General features: G+C 51.0%; 1 long non-coding RNA gene across 2 annotated transcripts; it reads left to right on the forward strand.

The window, feature by feature from the left end:
• Positions 1 to 6: 6 nt before the first annotated feature.
• LOC122171135 lies at positions 7 to 2,160 on the forward strand. 2 transcript variants are annotated; one of them, XR_006171914.1, is made up of 3 exons: positions 7 to 234; positions 906 to 1,474; positions 1,603 to 2,160. It is a non-coding gene; the product is annotated as an uncharacterized LOC122171135 (long non-coding RNA). The 2 variants fall into 2 exon arrangements; XR_006171913.1 differs by having other exon boundaries at positions 906 to 2,160.
• Positions 2,161 to 11,130: the final 8,970 nt, after the last annotated feature.

Genomic DNA, 11,130 nt, shown 5'->3' on the forward strand with positions numbered 1-11,130 from the left:
TGGGTCTGCATGCACTTGGCCTCACCCACTGTGGGTCTGCATGCACTTGGCCGGACCCACAGCAGGAATGTCCTGCAGGAGGTTGACCAGCTCCCCTCCCCCTGCCCAGCGCTCTGTGTTTAACAAAGACCTGGAAGGAAATCAGGTATCAGAACCACTGAGACATCCTGGAAGCAGCGGGGTGGCAACCGACTGACAGCTGATAACAGGCGGATTAGTGAATGTAAACTGTGGGTAAGATTGTGAGCCTGGAGTATCCAGGCAATGGGGAACAGGGGAGGGGGGCAGGCAGAGGGGGAAACAAGGCCCAAAAGCTGCCCTTGTGCCCTTAGGGGCGCTCTGGCTCGCGGGACGCCCGCCGCTGCAATCGCGAATAAAGTCTGCTTTCATCAGAGATATCCAGACGAAATTATTTGGGTGTTTACAACAGCGCTGAAAGCTGATGGGCACAGACAGCATCAGCAGCTCAGCTGTTGGCGATGGCGTTGCCCAGGAAAAAAAAACAGCAGCAAAGATCTAGAAAATCATAGAATCATAGAACCATAGACTCGTAGAATCATAGACTCATAGAATTGCTCAGGTTGGAAAAGACCTTGAAGATCATTGAGTCCAACCGCAACTCAACCATCCTACCCTCACTCTAGCACCCCCCTGCTAAATCACGTCCCTGAGCACCGCATCCAAATGGTTTTTAAATGCATACAGGCATACAGGCATTATATGCATATAGGCTCCCTGGGGAGCCCATTCCAGTGTTTCACAACCCTTCCTGTAAAGAAGTTTTCCTGATATCCAACCTAAACTTAACCCTGGTGCAATTTATAGGATTTCATCTGCATTCTATGGAAAAAAAACCAACCACGTGCTTCTTCTGCTTGACTTCTGGTCACATTTTCCTTTTATAGCCAGTTTTCTTCCTCTGCAATAATCACACCTGCAGGCCATCCTCTTCATGCCTCTCATCAGAGGCAGGTCACTCAAAAGCCGTGGATACAAGGGCAGTAAGTGCAGGATGAAGGTGAGACCCCCACAGCTGAGGCCCGGTCACGGGAAGGCTGGGCAATTAAGATGTAAAATCACTAATTGGAGCCATGGGGAAAGCTGAGCTGCATCCATTCTTCCAACCATTACAGGAGGAAAATTTCTATAGATGCCTGACTGGCCGGGGCCAATTAATGGGGAGATCTTAAACAGACCGCAGGCCAAATCGCCTTTGGAAAAGGACGTGTCCAAGGTACGTTCCAGAAAACACAGCTGGTGGAGGCTCACGTTCTTCTGTTGCAGAGACATTCGGTCCTGTTCAGACAAGAGCAGAGGGCTTGGAAAATGCCGTTGTACTGGGTGGAAGCATTGGGACGTCTGGGTGGGAGACAAGCTGAGCAGCAATGCTGACCGTCCAGCTGAAGGTGGGAGCAGCACCGGCAGGGCAGGATGTTCTTTGGAGCAATGGAGGCTGCGGCCTTTGATGGAGAATGTGAGTTTGCTGAACCCGTGCAAGAAGTCTTAAGAGGAGAAATGGAAAAGCCAATATAAAGGAACGCCGCTTTCTAGCGCCGCACTGGGGAGGGGGAGTGGAGAGAGAGTTTTCTTTCTGCGTTTCAGGTGACAGGAGAAGGAAAGAAAGCAGGACAGAGGAGGGAGCACACTGACACAGCGGCTTTGCTGCCTGCTCTCAGCTGCAGCCGGCTGTTACCCCCCGGCTGAGGAAAAGCTGCAAATTCCCCATTGCCGTTGCTCTTGTTCCATCGTGCTACGGTTCAACTTCTGCCTTTTGCTTGTGGTCATCGCAGCCTGCAGGAGAGCAGCAGCGTGTTCATCTCAGGCAGGGGCTGGGGGAAGCAGGCAGGATGTGAAGAGGCAAAGGATGTGAAGGCAGAGACATGAAATGCCTGCAGACAGCGTTTGTGTGCTGGGGACGGAGAAGCGTCTGGGGCTGGAGTTTCTCTCTTTGTGAGCTGCTTCCCTGGCCCTTGGCTGCTCCAGCAAGGAGCCTCTTTGCTTGCAGGAGCTTTGTGGAGGTGGCCGTGTTCCTTTCTTCTATTTCCACTATTTGTTCTTTGCACAGCAAAACAGAGGCTGCCTTTTGGTTTTTTTTTTTGGATGCTGAAAAGCAGAGGCTGCTGCTTTGGCCGTGGCCAATAAACAGAGCATTTCTTCTTTTGGACGTGTGCGGCACAAGGGCCATCCCTGCCCATGCAGTCACCACTCCACACCGCTGCCCCACAGCATCACGTCCCATAGAGCTGCCACATTCCGCCGCTGCCTCATAAAGATTCCCCGAAGTGTCCTCGTCCCTGTAGCGTCGCTGCCCCCTGGCGTCACCACCCCGCGCTGCTGCCGCCTTATGGCATCGCTGCCCTATAGCTACTTTGCACCATGGATTCACCGCCCCACAGCACCCCTGCCCTACACAGAGATTCCCCATAGCAGCACCCTATATCATCACTGCCCCATCGTGCTACCCCATACCGCCTCCACCCCATAGCATCACTGCCCCATAGACCTGCTTCTCAGTGTCACTGCCCCATAGTGCTACCCCATACTGCCTCTGCCCCATAGCGTCACTGCCCCATAGATCTGCTTCTCAGTGTCACTGCCCCACAGTGCTGCCCCATAGCATTGAGCCATAGCATTGCTGCCCCACAGTGCTCCCTCGTAGTTCACCACCCCACTGCAGCCCTGCACCGTAGATTCGTTGCCCCATAGCGCCACCCCACAGCATCGCTGCCCTATTGTGCTGCCCTATAGCATCACTGCTCAATAGAGGTTCCCTGTAGCGACCCTGCCATGCAGCATTCCTTCCCCATACTGCTGCCCCATAGCGTCACAGCCCATTAGTGTCCCTGCCCCATAGCTTTGCTCCATAGTGTCACTGCCCCATCGTGCTCCCATGTAGCATCACTGTCTCAGAGCGATTTCCCAGTGTCCTTGTCCCCATCACATTGCTGCCCCATGGTGTCACTGCCCCATAGTGCATTGCCCCAAAACATCACTACCACAAAGGGTCACTGCCCCGTAGCACCAGCCCAATGTATCGCTGCCCTACAGTGTCACTGCCCCACAGCAGTCTCCCACACCATCACTTCCCCATTGTGCTGTCCCATAGCATCACTTCCCCACAGCACGGAGCCAAAATGTCACTGCCCCATAGAGTTGCCCCATGGAATCTCCCCATAGCGTCACTGCCCCCCCGCCAGCACCGCCCCAATGCATCGCCACACTGAAGTGTCACTGCCCTATAGTGCTGTCACAGAGTCACAGCCCCATAGCTTCTTGGCTCCATAGAGCTGCCCCACAGTGTCACTACCACATTGTGTTCCTGCCCATAGTGTTGCTGCCCCATAGAGTCACTGCCCCATAGAGTTGTATGCCATAACACTGCCCAATAGCACCACTACCCCATAAAGTCTATGCCCCATAGCATCACTGCCCCATTCATTGTGTTGCTTCCCCACAGCGTCACTGCTACATAGCGCTGCCCCACAGTGCCACCCCACAGCATCATTGCCCCATAGCACCACTACCCCATAATTTCAGTGCCACCTGAAAGTGCTGCTGCCCATTAGTGCTGCCACACAGCATAACTTGCCCATAGTGGGACCGCCCCATAGCATCATTGCCCCATAACACTACTACTCCACAGTGTCACTGTCCCACAGTGCTACTCCATAGCGTTGCTGCCCCATAGCACAGCACTGGGATGATACCCAAAGGCCCATCCCAGGCAAATCTTCAGAAGGCTTGGGGGGGAGGAGGGGGATGATGCAGGCATAAAGACAGCAAGAAAATCCTGTTGATCTAAAGGGGATCCAACAATTTGTGTGTCACACAAGAGGTGAAACCCTGCAGAGGAGTTACACTCGCTCAGCGTTCAGCATTTTAAAGCCATCACGTACAGAAATGCAAACTGATTACCATCTCTACTTCAAAGAGGAGAACTGCCCCGTCTCTGTGCTTTTGTTCCAGCTCGTCTACGTCCACAGCACTCTTCATGCAAACGAGTGCATTTGTTGCAGACGGGGTAAAATCACTTCGCTAATCATCTAGTGTTTCATCATCAGAATTTTGGGCTTCAAACAGCTTGTTTGTGCTATTATCCCTGCCTGCTGGCCATGCTCTCTGTTGGCTTCTAATGTTGATCCTTCCAAATTCACCCAGGGCAAGCAAGCAGGCTCTACAGGAGAGTTTTCCAGGGTAGGCGGAAGGAATGACTGACAGCACTGCAAATATTGATGGCAGGGGGACAGTAGGGCTGGATGAGCTTGGAGGAGGAGAAGGACCTTAATGATCCTGTGATCTCTGTGCTCGCCTTCCAGGTAGGGAGCACTGCATGCCCCTGTTGGTAGCAGACACCCCCAGGAGCATCCTGACGGCACCCTGCAGAGGGGAAGAGCTTCATCCTAGGGTGCTGAGGGAGCTGGCGGCGGTGATTGCTGAGCCGCTCTCGGCTGTCTACCAGCGTTCCTGGTTGACTGGTGAGATCCCAGAGGATCGGAGGCTTGCTGATGTGACTCCCATCTACAAGAAGGGCTGTAAGGAGGATCCGGAGAACTACAGGCCTGTCAGCCTGACATCAGTGCCAGGGAAGGCAATGGAACAAATCCTGCTGGCACAGATCTCACGTCTCATGCGCGACGTCCACGGGATCCGGCCCAGCCAGCAGGGCTTCATGAAAGGCAGGCGGTGTTTGACCAACCTCATCTCTTTGTACGGCTGGGGGACCAGGCTGGTGGATGAGGGAAGGGCTGTTGATGCAGCCTACCTAGACTTCAGCACAGCCTTTGGCACGGTCTCTCATGGTATCCTTCTGCTGAAAATGGCTGCCCAGGGCTTGGGCAGTTTTACCCTCCGTTGGATGAGGAGCTGGCTGGAGGGCTGTGCTCAATGGTAGTGAGTGGAGTGAAATCCAGCTGGCGATCTGTTTCCAGTGGTGTCCCCCAGGGGCCAGTGTTGGGGCCCATCCTGTTTAATATCTTCATTGATGACTCAGATGAAGGCATTGAGTGTACCCTGAGTGAGTCTGCAGATGGCACCAAGATGGGAGGTGGTGTGGATTTGCCTGAGGGCAGGGAGGCCCTGCAGAGGATCTGGATCAGCTGGAACGCTGGGCCGAGGTGAATGGGATGAGGTTCAACAAGGCTGAATGCCGGGTCCTGTATTTGGGCACAACAACCCCATGCAGCACAAAGGCTTGGGGATGAGTGGCTGTGAGTGTGAAGAGGAAAGGGACACAGAATCACACAGAATCACACAGAATCACACAGAATCATAAGGTTGGAAACGACCTGCAAGATCATCCAGTCCAACCCTCTCCCATTCCTATCAGTACCACAAGCTACTAAACCACATCTCGTAGCTCAAACACCAACATACAAGAATCACAGAACTGTGGGGTTTGGAAGGGACCTCCAGAGATCATCGAGTCCAACCCCCCTGCCAAAGCAGTTCCCTACACCAGGACGCACAGGTCGGCATCCAGGCAGGTCTTGAACATCTCCAGAGCAGGAGACTCCACCACCTCCCTGGCAGCCTGTTCCAGTGCTCCGTCACCTCACTGTACAGAAGTTCTTGCGCACATTGGTGCAGAACTTCCTATGCTGCAGTTTCCGGCCGTTTCCCCTCATCCTGTCTCCACTCAACACTGAAAAGAGTCCAGCCTCGCCATTCTGCCCCCCACACCTGAGATATTTATAGACCTGGATCAGGTCCCCTCTCAGTCTTCTTTTCTCAAGGCTGAACAGACCCAGTTCACTCAGCCTTTCCTCATAGCAGAGATGCTCCAGGCCCCTCACCATCTTCGTGGCCCTCAAACACCTGGGACTGTTGGTTGATGCTCGGCTGAAGATGAGCCAGCAGTGTGCCCAGGTGGCCAAAAGGGCCAACAGCATCCTGGCCTGCATTAGAAATGGTGCAGCCAGCAGGAGCAGGGAGGTGAGCATCCCCTGTACTCTCAGCACTGGTGAGGCCACACCTCGAGTGCTGTGCTCAGTTTTGGGCTCCTCACTACACGAAAGACATTGAAGGCCTGGAACGTGTCCAGAGAAGGGCAATGAAATGGTGAGGGGTCTAGAGCACAAAGCTTATGAGGAGTGGCTGAGGGAGCTGGGATTGTTCAGCATGGAGAAGAGGAGCTCAGGGGAGACCTCACTGCACTCTACAAGTGCATGAAGGGAGGTTGCGGTGTCAAAGGGCCTGGCCTCTTCTCTCAGGCAAATAGTAGGAGCCGAGGAAATGGCCAGAAGTTGTACCAGAGGAGGTTTAGGTTGGACATTAGGAGAAACTTTTTCTCTCAGTGGTCAGGCACTGCAATGGCTGCCCAGGGAGGTGGTGGAGGCGCCGTCCCTGGCAGAGTTCAAGAGGCGCCTGGATGAGGAGCTGCGAGATGTGGGTTGGTGCTGGTGGTACTGATAGGAATGGGAGTGGGGTTGGACTGGATGATCTTGCAGGTCGGCATCATCTTGCAGATGATCTTGCACACACACCCGCAGCAGGACATCCGGTGCATTTCCAAGACGCCGCTGTCTAAGAGGCTAAAAAAGAAATTGCACGTGCAAAGCATTTTTTCAGTGCCTGCAATCAGCTGCTCCATGCCTGCATCAAGAACTACCTTTCAAAACTCAAGTTGCGTTTACGTGTATGCAGTTATTTTAATTAAACCAAAAGCATTGAGCAGCTGGGCCGTTTTTCAAGTTTCAATGATCAAACCACTTAATGCTTTGGTTTTTTTTGTCTGCACTCGCTGCCTTTGCTAGTGCCCTCTTCCTACATGCTCGCTGTATAGATGTGTGAAACAAAGGTCTCTTACTGTCTGTGTCCTGGAAAAAAAAATTAACCACGCTCACATTTACAAATACTTATAGATCTCTGGTTTAGGGTTAGGGCAACCCTTACATGGCTGCCCAGGGAGGTGGTGGAGTCTCCTCTGGAGATGTTCAAGACCTGCCTGGATGCCGACCTGTGCGACCTACTGTAGGGGACCTGCTTTGGCAGGGGGTTGGACTCGATGAGCTCTGGAGGTCCCTTCCAACCCCCACAGTTCTGTGATTCTGTGATTCTGTGGGCCCTCATTGGTTTCAATGGGCCCTCATTGGTTTCAATGAGGAATTCACATCGCCCACTGCCTCGCTCTGCTCACATCCACTGCTTGGTCCCCACAAACGTTCAGCAGGCATTGGTGAATGTCAAGGAGTGCAACTTTTTCTTCATCTTGGAGGAATTCAGCGGCACACCTTTGCTTCATATGCACTGCCATGTCAGATGCCGTTCTGTCAGACTGCCCCTCTGCTGCCATCTGTCACACGGCAGCAACACGTAATGGGACGCTGGTGGGGAGGTTCAGCCTCTGCAGCCATACCTCCAACATCCGCCTCTGATCTTATGGCCCAACATAATAAAATGGTGGCATTACTTTTGAGGCAGCTCTCATCACTGGAGGTTGGCGGCCCTCCCTGCGGCAGGGGATTGGAACCTGCTGATCTGCAGAGCTCCTGCCCAACCCAACCATTCTATGTCTTACGATTCTCATAAAATACGTAATACTGTTCATATAGAAGTAACAAAACATTTCATTTAATATATTGTTCTGACAATATTCATTAAAACAAACAAAAATAAATAAACAAAAGCAAGCAAACAAACAAACAAAAAACATAAAACCAGTGGGATATTTGACCCTTTGTTTGTGAAGCTAACACAGCAGTCTGGTCAGATGGCAGCAGTTGTGGTTCTTACTGAGGTCTCAAGATGTGCAGCAGAGATTTTTGATGAGATTTTATTCTTCCTGTACTTCCCTCTTGACAATCCTTGTTCAAAACCTGTGTGTTCAGCCAAAAAGCAATGACACAAATTAGGTGTGATTGTGAAGGGAAGGGGCTGAGATAGGGATTATGAGAGTCTGTTAAGGAGACCTGATCAGTTTTTTGAATTGAATATCTGATTAAAATTCCATACATTCCACTTGAAGATTTTCCTGTCATGTGTTTATATCAACAGAAAATGGTCTCACAAACATAAAGAGATGATTTATTTTGTCAGTCCTGAAGCCCCAAGCTGTGGAGTGTGGCCCACAAACCTGACGGACGGGATGCCATCCAGAGGGACCTGGTCAGGCTGAGCAGTGGGCCCAGGAGAACCTCACGAGGTTCAAGAAATCCAAGTGCAAAGTCTGGCAGCAGAGTTGTGACAGTCCCCACTACCAGTACAAGCTGGGGGATGAAAGCATGGAGCACAGCCCTGCTGAGAAGGACCTGGTGGGCACTGGTGGATGGCAGCTGGACATGAGCCAGCGCTGTGCCCTCACAGCCCTGAAAGCCAACCGTATCCTGGGCTGCATCACAGAGATCACAGAAACCACAGAAACACTGAGGTTGGAAAAGACCTACAAGGTCATCCAGTCCAACCGTCCACCCATCACCAATAGGTCTCACTCAACCACATCCCTCAACACAACATCTACACATTCCTTGCACACCTTCAGGGTCAGTGACTCCACCACCTCCCTGTGCAGCCCATTCCAGTGCCTGACCACCCTTTCAGTAATGTTATTTCCTAAAGTCCAGCCTGAATCTCCCCCGGTGCAACTTGACGCCATTCCCTCTTTTCCAATTACTGTCACATGAGAGAAGAGGACGACCCCCAGCTCACCGCAACCTCCCTTCAGTCACACAAAGCAGTAAGGTCTCCCCTGAGCCTCCTCTTCTCTATACTAAACAACCCATCTCCCTCAGCTGCTCCTCATAAGGCTTGTGCTCCAGACCCCGCACCAGTTTTGTTACTCTTGTGTGGTCGTGCTCCAGGGCCTCAGTGTCTTCTTTGCAGTGAGGGGCCAAAAAGTGAACACAGCACTGAAGTTGCAGCCTCACCAATATGAGTACAGAGGGACAATGACTTCACTACTCCTGCTAGCAGCGCTATTTCTGGTACAAGCCAGGATGCCATTGGCCTTCTTGGCCACCTGGGCACACTGCTGGCTCCTGTTTTTCTGAGCGTCGACCAGTACCCCCAGCTCCATTTCCTCTACACAGTCTTCCTGCCACTCTGCCCCATGCCTGTAGCCTGGGATTGCTGCGGCCTAAGCATAGGACCCAGCATTTGGCCTTGCTCTACTTCATCCCATTGGCTACAGCCTGTCAGATCCCTCTGTAGGGCCACGCAACCCCCAGGCAGATCTACACTTCCTGCCAAGTTGGTGTCATCGGCAAGTCATGGATGTCCAAGGAATGTTTGGAATTTCTGTTGAGGTACCTGGTCTAGTGAGAACTATTGGTGAAGAGTGGATGGGAGGACAGGATGCTCTTGAAGGTCTTTTCCAGCGTGGTGATTCTGTGATTCTGTGATGATGACAAATGCCTTATGGGTGTGGTTTCAGCAGTGGGAACAAAACAACTGTTGGAAATATCCAAATACTTTATCAGGATAGTATGTCTGACAAAGCAGAGATCTCCATCCTGCCCCTTAGTTCTCCTGCAAGCAGGAGAGCACACAGAAAACGGTGTTCCATCTTTTATGCTCTATTACTTGGCGGTTATCTCTTTCTCCCCTGGTTCCTCATTGGCCGAGTGCTTCACAATCTTCCCTACACTCAACTAAACATATGGATACTAGCTAAACATCAACTTTTGCTAACTAAGCATATATTGCTCATCAGTTAACTTCTCACACTTGGTCATTCAACACTTGGTCGTTGTTTCTGGATATCTGCTCTTCCTTGCACACAGATAAAATTGGAAGCAGGATAGGGAGGAGTGTCTTCATGCCTGCTGTTGCATCCCAGCCTACCCACAGAGCAAGACAAGCCAGCCTTGTTTGGAGGCCCTGGCTTCTTTGATGTTTCTTAAATCTGTTTTTCTTTTGCTGAGGGTCTCTTATCCGCACAAAATAGCCCTACAATATGCCTTCTAGTCCGTAATACCATACCTATACTATTTGGAATATTAAAAACAACCACAGATTGGTGGAACAGCTTGTACTGAATGTCATCTCCAGACAACTGGAAGAAAAGGAGGTGATCAGGAGTAGTCAGCACAGGTTCACCAGAGGGAGGTCTTGCTTGACAAACCTGGTAACCTTCTATGATGCTGTCTCTGGCTGGGTGGATGGGGGGAGAGCAGTGGTGTAGTCTACCTTGATTTCAGCAAGGCATTTGATACTGTCCCCCATGACATCCTTATAACAAAGCTGAGGAAGTGTGGGATAGATGAGTGGACAGTGAGGTGGGTTGAGAACTGGCTGACTGGCAGAGCACAGAGGGTCATTGTTGGTGGTGCAGAGTCTGGTTGGAGGCCTGTAATTAGCGGTGTTCCTCAGGGGTCTGTGCTGGGCCCGGTCTTGTTCAACATCTTAATCAATGACCTTGATGAGGGGATAATGGCCAGACCTCAAAAAAAGCTCCAATTTCATCCTCAGTAAAGATATGCAAATAAATTGTTTCACTGGGGTACAATTTTTGTTCTACTCTTTTTTCAACATTTTGCAAGCCAAAATGTGCAGTTCCATTTTTCCAAGTAACGAAACAGTTGTATTATGCAGTTACTAGCTGAACTGATGATGGTGTGTAGCCCTGCCCTCCCAGGACGAGGTACAAGGTACACTGTTAACAGAGTCCTCTTTTCTTAGGATCACCTTGTGAGACAGTTCAGGATGTACATTTTGTTAAGGACAACCAGTCTATATGAGCAGATGAACTTCTGTTATGCTGTATTTATTTTTTTTTATTAAACACCAAAACAAACTTGCCTTTTGTTGGTGTATCCAGTTGTCTGGGTGTTGCTGTTGTGCTCAGTTAAACAATTCTGATAGTGCCAAATTGTTGGCAAGTATACCTCAGGAGAGGAGTGCAGTGGAAGTACTCTACAGGACACTGAGGTTTTGAAGTGTTTCATACGATAGTCACCTACAGACTGGGAGCTAAAACCTGATCAAATTAACACAGACACAAAAAGCTCTTCAGTATTTTGCTCCTATGCATGCTAGTCTTGGTCCAATGTGGATCACAATTATGCAGACAGGGATTTTTGCTTGGAATCTGTGGAACAGCTGAAGTAGGCCAAGAGTACGTGTGCATGGAGACTGCTTTCATCCTGCCCATGAGCACTGCAGCCAAGTACAAATATCCTCTTTGGCAGCAGGATG

Source organism: Centrocercus urophasianus, unplaced genomic scaffold (assembly GCF_019232065.1).
Source record: "Centrocercus urophasianus isolate 14NV4802_14NV808 unplaced genomic scaffold, USGS_Curo_1.0 seq_82, whole genome shotgun sequence".
NCBI lineage: Eukaryota > Metazoa > Chordata > Aves > Galliformes > Phasianidae > Centrocercus > Centrocercus urophasianus.